Source organism: Ornithorhynchus anatinus, chromosome 3 (genome assembly GCF_004115215.2).
Source record: "Ornithorhynchus anatinus isolate Pmale09 chromosome 3, mOrnAna1.pri.v4, whole genome shotgun sequence".
Taxonomy (NCBI): Eukaryota; Metazoa; Chordata; class Mammalia; order Monotremata; family Ornithorhynchidae; genus Ornithorhynchus; species Ornithorhynchus anatinus.
This window is the reverse complement of record NC_041730.1, coordinates 63,748,604-63,755,219: the sequence shown is the minus strand read 5'-3', so window position 1 is coordinate 63,755,219 and position 6,616 is coordinate 63,748,604.

Here is a 6,616-nt window from a genome sequence, read left to right as displayed (position 1 = left end):
GTATAATTAAGTCCTGGGCCCATTGGGAAGGGATTACCATACATGGAGTCTTCCAGGGAAGAAGTGGATTTGCAGGAGGTTGGTTTTTTTTGTCCTTTATAGAGGCCAGCTTGCTAACAGAATAGACTCTACACTCCCTCCCCACTGCCCCCAAAACATTGCTTTCATGTTCTAGTTTCTTCCCCTAGAGCAGTTACTCCAAGCTGTGTCCCAGAGGAGTCCTTACTACAGGGCCCTGCAGGAGCCAGAATTCTGGGTCGCATCTGGATCCAACCTGAGCTTGAGCCTAAGGCTGTGACTCCAGGGGTTGCATTAATAACAATAATTATGATATTGATGAAGCATTTTCGGATTCTTGGTTGTTTGACGAAAAGCTTGTGTAGATGCAGGATAATCGGATCGGACAAAGTCCCCGTCCCACCCAGGATTCACAACCTAAGGGCTCGCTAGAGCAGTTATCTTTTCTCCATTTAAAGATGAGGAAACTGAGTCTCAAAGAGATTAAGTGACTCCCGTGGTCACATAGCAGCGTAGCTCAGTGGAAAGAGCACGGGTTTGGGAGTCAGAGGTCGTGGGTTCGAATCCCTTCTCTGCCACTTGTCAGCTGTGTGACTGTGGGCAAGTCACTTCACTTCTCTGTGCCTCAGTTCCCTAATCTGTAAAATGGGGATGAAGACTGTGAGCCTCATGTGGGACAACTTGATTACCCTGTATCTACCCCAGCGCTTAGAATGGTGCTCTGCACGTAGTAAGTGCTTAACAAATACCAACATTATTATCACAGAACTGGGCCTAGAACCTGAGTCTCCACTGACTTTCCGGTCCCGTGCTTTTTCCAGCAGGCCTCATACTGCCTCAAAGCAGGTGCACCAACACTATAAAAATATATCCATGGCTGCATCTCTTAAATCAATGGAAGTGACTGCAAGAATTTACATAGGAGATGTATTCGCAGGAAAATGCATTTAGTAAGAATGGAACTGTTTTCCTAGGGTAAAAGATTCAGGAGTTCTCATGGCCCAGGCCACTGGTCAGGACTTTGGGAAGTGGGCAAGGAAAAGGGGGAGTTTCCAGAGACAACTTCAAAATAGGGATAGCCTCACAAGCCTGGTATTTTGAGGACTCAATGAATGATCATGGAGAAGATCATGGAAAAACTGGAATATGTGTGGCTGAGGAGGAGGTGGAGTAGATGAGTTTTGGAGACATATTGGGTCTCATAGCCAGGGAGGGAGGATGCCATGTCTTGGGTCACCAAAATAAGACAAAACATGACAGGAGACATTTTAGGGGAGAATTCTGATCTGGCTTTCCCTTTCGGGTGGGAATTGGGGTGAGCACAAAGGGAATTGTAGTTTCTGGGATTGGTGCTCCAGCATTTGGGAGTAAATTAAGGTGCCTAGAGGGTATGAACCAGAGATGTGCAGAGGGAGGTGCAGCGCAAGAAAAGGGAAGAGAGTAGAGAAAGGCAAAGGGCAGAACACTTATAGTTATCATGAAGTAAGAAGAACTGGGGTGGAGAATATGGGAATGGATAAATATAAACCATAAAAGTATAAACATAAAGACTTGGGTGCAATAAAGGAGAAATTGAATGGGGTTTTAGTCTGTACAGCAAATAGGTACCTCAGAAACAGAAACATGGGCTGGTTTCCCTAGGTTTGATTTCTGCTTTGAGTTCAGTAAATGATAGTGAATGTGTGCTAAGCCCAGCATCCTCCATGAGAACCATGCAAGGTTTTTCCCTGTAAATCTATTGACAGATATCCTATTTTTAATCTTAATAACTGTAAGATCAAGGTTGCCAAGGTCTTACTGTTGCTATAGTGAGAGTTGATAATGCAAAGCTTCCATAGCTGCTGACCCCCTTGGCTAGGGAAGACCGCAGAATCTATTCAGTTTTGTTTCTCTGAGAAGCTTTCACGGAAGATTTTCATTCCCTGTCCCTGTAATGGCTACCTGAATTCTGTACAGATACTGTTCCCTGAAAATGAACTCTTTTCCTTTTAAAATATTCTAAATTAGCCTTCTGATGGACTCAACGATGTCTCTTTTAGATTGGGAAGACTCCATGCAGTAATTGTGAAGCTAAAATATTTATTTCCCTTTAGAAATTTGTCATTCGGGAAAATGTTTTCTCTTAATAATTATCAATTAACTTAGTTCCAGTGATGGGTCACTATTGGACAGGGCTATGTCTGTTACTCACAGGGGGATGATTCATGGAACAAATTTAACTGCTGTGATTCCAGTAGGATCTTTATGGAAAGCTGCTGTAAAAATAAAATAAAATGAAAATATGATCCGATACAGTAGCTGGAAGAGGAGTTAAGAAACCAGCTTCTTTCACAAAATTGCCACCCATTTCTTGCCTCATGCACACCATCAATAAGTTTGAAAAATAGCAGTAGGAGGAAATATTCTTTTAATTTGCACGATGTGTCTACAGTCCTTCTCTTGTCCATTTTTCATCGATCAGATAGGATTTTCCAAGAGTGAGAGTGAGAATGTCTGTTATATGGTTATATTGTACTCTCCCAAGTGCTTAGTACTGTGCTCTACACACCATAAGCGCTCAATAAATACGATTCACTGACTGACCAAAAAAAGAACTGATGACCATTCTGTCTTCTGCCCACTTGGCAATTGGTGCCCATTCACCACCAGGGAACTTGGGGCTAATCAAGGGGCAAAGAATAATTCTGCAAACTGTGTGAGTCAACACACAGTTGACCAACCCGAAGCCTGCTTTACGAGCTATCCTTCCGCTCCTCTCCAATGGCTTTGGCCTCAGTATCTGCTCTGTGCCGTCTTGGTTGCTGGTTAATCCTACACCCCAGGCAGGGTGGCTTAGATAGATATTCCAATGCATAGAGCGTGGGTCTGGGAATCAGAGGGACCTGGGTTCTAATCCAGGCTCTGCCACGTGTCTGTTGTGTGGTCTTGGGAAAGTCAATTAACTTCTCTATGCCTCAGTTGCTTCATCTATTAAAAAATGGGGATTCGGAGAGTGAGCTCAATGTGGCACGGGGACTGTGTCCAATCTCATTAACTTGTTTTTACCCCAGAGCTCAGAACAGTACTTGGCACGTAGTAAGTGCTTAACAAGTTCTTTTCAGGAGGATGGGTCACATGACCAGCGCAAGCTGCTTATGTGATTGTTTTACACATTTAGTGGGCTTGGGAACTGAATGTAGTGGTGAGCTGACACGCTGTCTGTTATTGCCATTAATAGGTGGTTGAATTCAGTCGGTCAATCATTCATTGAGTGCTTACTGTGTGCAGAACACTGTACTAAGCTCTTAGGAGAGTACAATATAAAAACAAAACAGAGTTGGAAGACACATTCTCTGCCCACATCAAGCTTACAAATCTAGAGGGGACAGATGGGGCACACTTTCCTCCAGTCACTCCCAGTCCCACAGCAGGACTCCCTCCCCTTCCTGCAGCTCTGGCCCGTTGCCAGGAACTAGGCGCTGGAGGAACCTAGGACTCCCAGCCCTCACCATCCTGGCTCAGAAGACCCCAGGCTCAGCTTCTACCAACTGTGAAGGGGAGAGAGGCCCTATATGTCTAAAACAAAACTCCTACTCTTTCCTCTAAACTCATTCTTCCTCTGAAATTTCTCATCTCAGTCAATAGCACCACCATCTCCCCTGCCTCAGATGTCCACATCCGCAGTGTCATCCTTGACTCCTCGCTTCCTTTCAATTGTCACATTCATCTGCCAAATCCTTTTGGTCTTTGGTGCTTCCTTCACAACAACTCCCTGATCCGGCCTTTCCTCGCCACCCAACCAGCTACCACCCTGGAACGAGCTCAGTTCAGAGCATGACGAGACTCTTGTATCAGCCTCTTCACTAGCCTGTCCCCCTCCAGTCTGCCGTACACACTGCTAAGAAGATGAACCATATAATAATTATTATTGTAATTATGGCATTTGTTAAGCACTTGCTATGTGCCAGGCACTGTTCGAAGCAAGGGGGTAGATGCAAGCTAATTGGGTTGGATACAGTCCCCATCCCACATGGGGCTCACAGTTGTAATCCCCATTTTTACAGATGTGGGAAGTGAGGCACGGAGAAGTTACGTGACTTGCCCAAGGTCACACAGCAGACAAGTGCAAGGATTAGAACCCAGATCCTCTGACTCCCAGGCCCATGCTCTACCCACTAGGCCACGCTGCTGTTTCACTCTTTCTCTTTATATATACTTATCTATCTAAGTATATAGAGAGAGAGCATATATTTATATAGATATAGATATTTATTTGCGCGTATATATGTATTGAGAAAGAGAAAGATTGCACAACCCGCGTGGTTTTCATCTCTCCTCTCAAACCTCCACTAGATTCCTGCGCCTTTTCGCCGCAGATAGTAACTCATAATCAGTGTCATGGATCTCGACGGACTTGCCCCATCTTATCTATCTGCTCTCTTCTTCCACTATTCCCAATGCTTTTCTGTTCATTCCTCTCCAACTTCACCTTCTAACTTGCTCTCTCCATCCTCCATCCCTTTGCTCACATTGCTCCCCTGGTTTGGATCTCCCTCCCTCCCCAAATCTGATACATCATAATTCTCCTCACAGACAAAGCACTCCTAAAATCCCATCCCCTCCAATGAACAGTGATCATTTCCCAGAACCCAGATCTTATAAACTCATCATCCACCTCTAATAATTATGAATTGATTTCTGTCCATATTCTGCATTTCTGTATGAGTTTATTCCATTGCACATCCGATTATTTCATCAGTGGTATTTATCTAGTGCTTGCTATGTGCTTTACTAAGCACTTGAAAGAGTCCAAAATAACAGAGTTGGTAGACATGTTACCTGCCCACAATAAATTTGCATACTCCATTTGTAAATATATTTGACCGTTTCCGCATGAAAGTGTAAGCTAGTTGTGGACAGGGAACATGTCATTTGTTTTGTACTTCCTAGGTGCTTAGTAGAGTGCGTTGCACCCCAAGGATGTTCAATAGATACTTTCAGTAACAATGATAATAATGATAATGAGTTCTAAGCACTGGGGTAGACACAAGCTAATCACAGTCTTTGTCCCATATTAGGCTCACAGTCTCAATCGTGGCTCAGTGGAAAGAGCCCGGGCTTGGGAGTCAGAGGTCCTGGGTTCGAATCCCGGCTCTGCCACTTGGCAGCTGTGTGACTGTGGGCAAGTCACTTAACTTCTCTGTGCCTCAGTTACCTCATCTGTAAAATAGGGATTAAAAAACTGTGAGCCCCACGTGGGACAACCTGATCACCCTGTATCTCCCCCAGTGCTTAGAACAGTGCTCTGCACATAGTAAGCGCTTAACAAACACCAACATTATTATTATTATTATTATTAATCCCCATTTTACAGAAGAGGTGACTGAAGCACAGAGGAAATGAAATGATTTGCCCAAGGTCATACAGCAGACAAGTGGCAGAGCTGGGATTAGAACCCAGGTCCTTCTGACTCCCAGGTCCAAACTCTACTACTACTATTCCTACTACTGCTACTTCCTGCAGAGAGATAATCAGGTTTAGGAGAATCACCCCTGTACTTGTCAATCAATCAAGCAATCATTTTTATAGTAATCATGCTTACTGTGTACAGAGCACTGTACTAAGCATTTGGGAGAGTACAAATTTAACAGAGTTCCCTGCCCACAAAGGGCTTACAGTTTAGAGTCCTCCCCTCCCTTTTCTCTCCCCACAAAGCCCTTTGGTTAAAAGGAAATCCGCCAGGCAGAACCGCACCAAATGATGCCCCAAGAAAAGTCAACCTGGCCTAGCTTCCTCAGAGCTCAGTAGCCCCATCCTCGAGCTAGTCGACACCCCGGAAGCACTAAGAATTTACCAGGTCATCTTAATACTTGAGAGACTAGCAAGTATGAATAGTCAGGGGATTACCTAATGTTAATGTTGTGAATAACACTCGGGGGTGGAGTGGAGATATGTAAAATCTACGCCTCCAACCCTGATCTCTCTTCCTCGCTGCAGTCTCGCCTTTCCTCTTGCCTTCTAGACAACTCTATTTGTATGTCTGCCCATCACTTCAAGCTAAAGAACTCATGTTCCCACCGAAACCATGTCCTCCCCCTCACTTTCCCATCACTGTAGAAGAGAAGGGGACACAGAACTGAACCTTGAGGGACACCCCCCCACCCCACCACACACACACAACAGTTAGGGGTTGGGAGGCAGAGGAGGAGCCTGCAGAGGAGACTGAGAATGAACAGCCAGACAGATAAAAGGAGAACCAGGAGAGGACAAAGTCAGTGAAGCCAAGGTTAGATAATGTTTCCAGGAGAAGAGGCTAGTCCTCAATGTCGAAGGCAGCTTAAAGGTCAATTGGATAGAGTAGAGGCCGTTGGATTTGGCAAGGAGATCATTGGTGACTTTTGAGAGGGATGTTTCTGTGGAGTGAAGGGTTGGAAGCCTGATTGGAGGGCATCAAGGAGAGAATTGGAAGAGAGGAATTTGAGACAGCAGGTTTAGACAACTTGCTCAAGGAGTTTGGAGAAGAGTGGTAGGAGGGAGGTGGAACGATAACTGGAGGGAGTCATGGGGACAAGGGAGGGCTTTTTTTTAGGATGGGGAGAAGTGCATGTTCGAAAGCAGT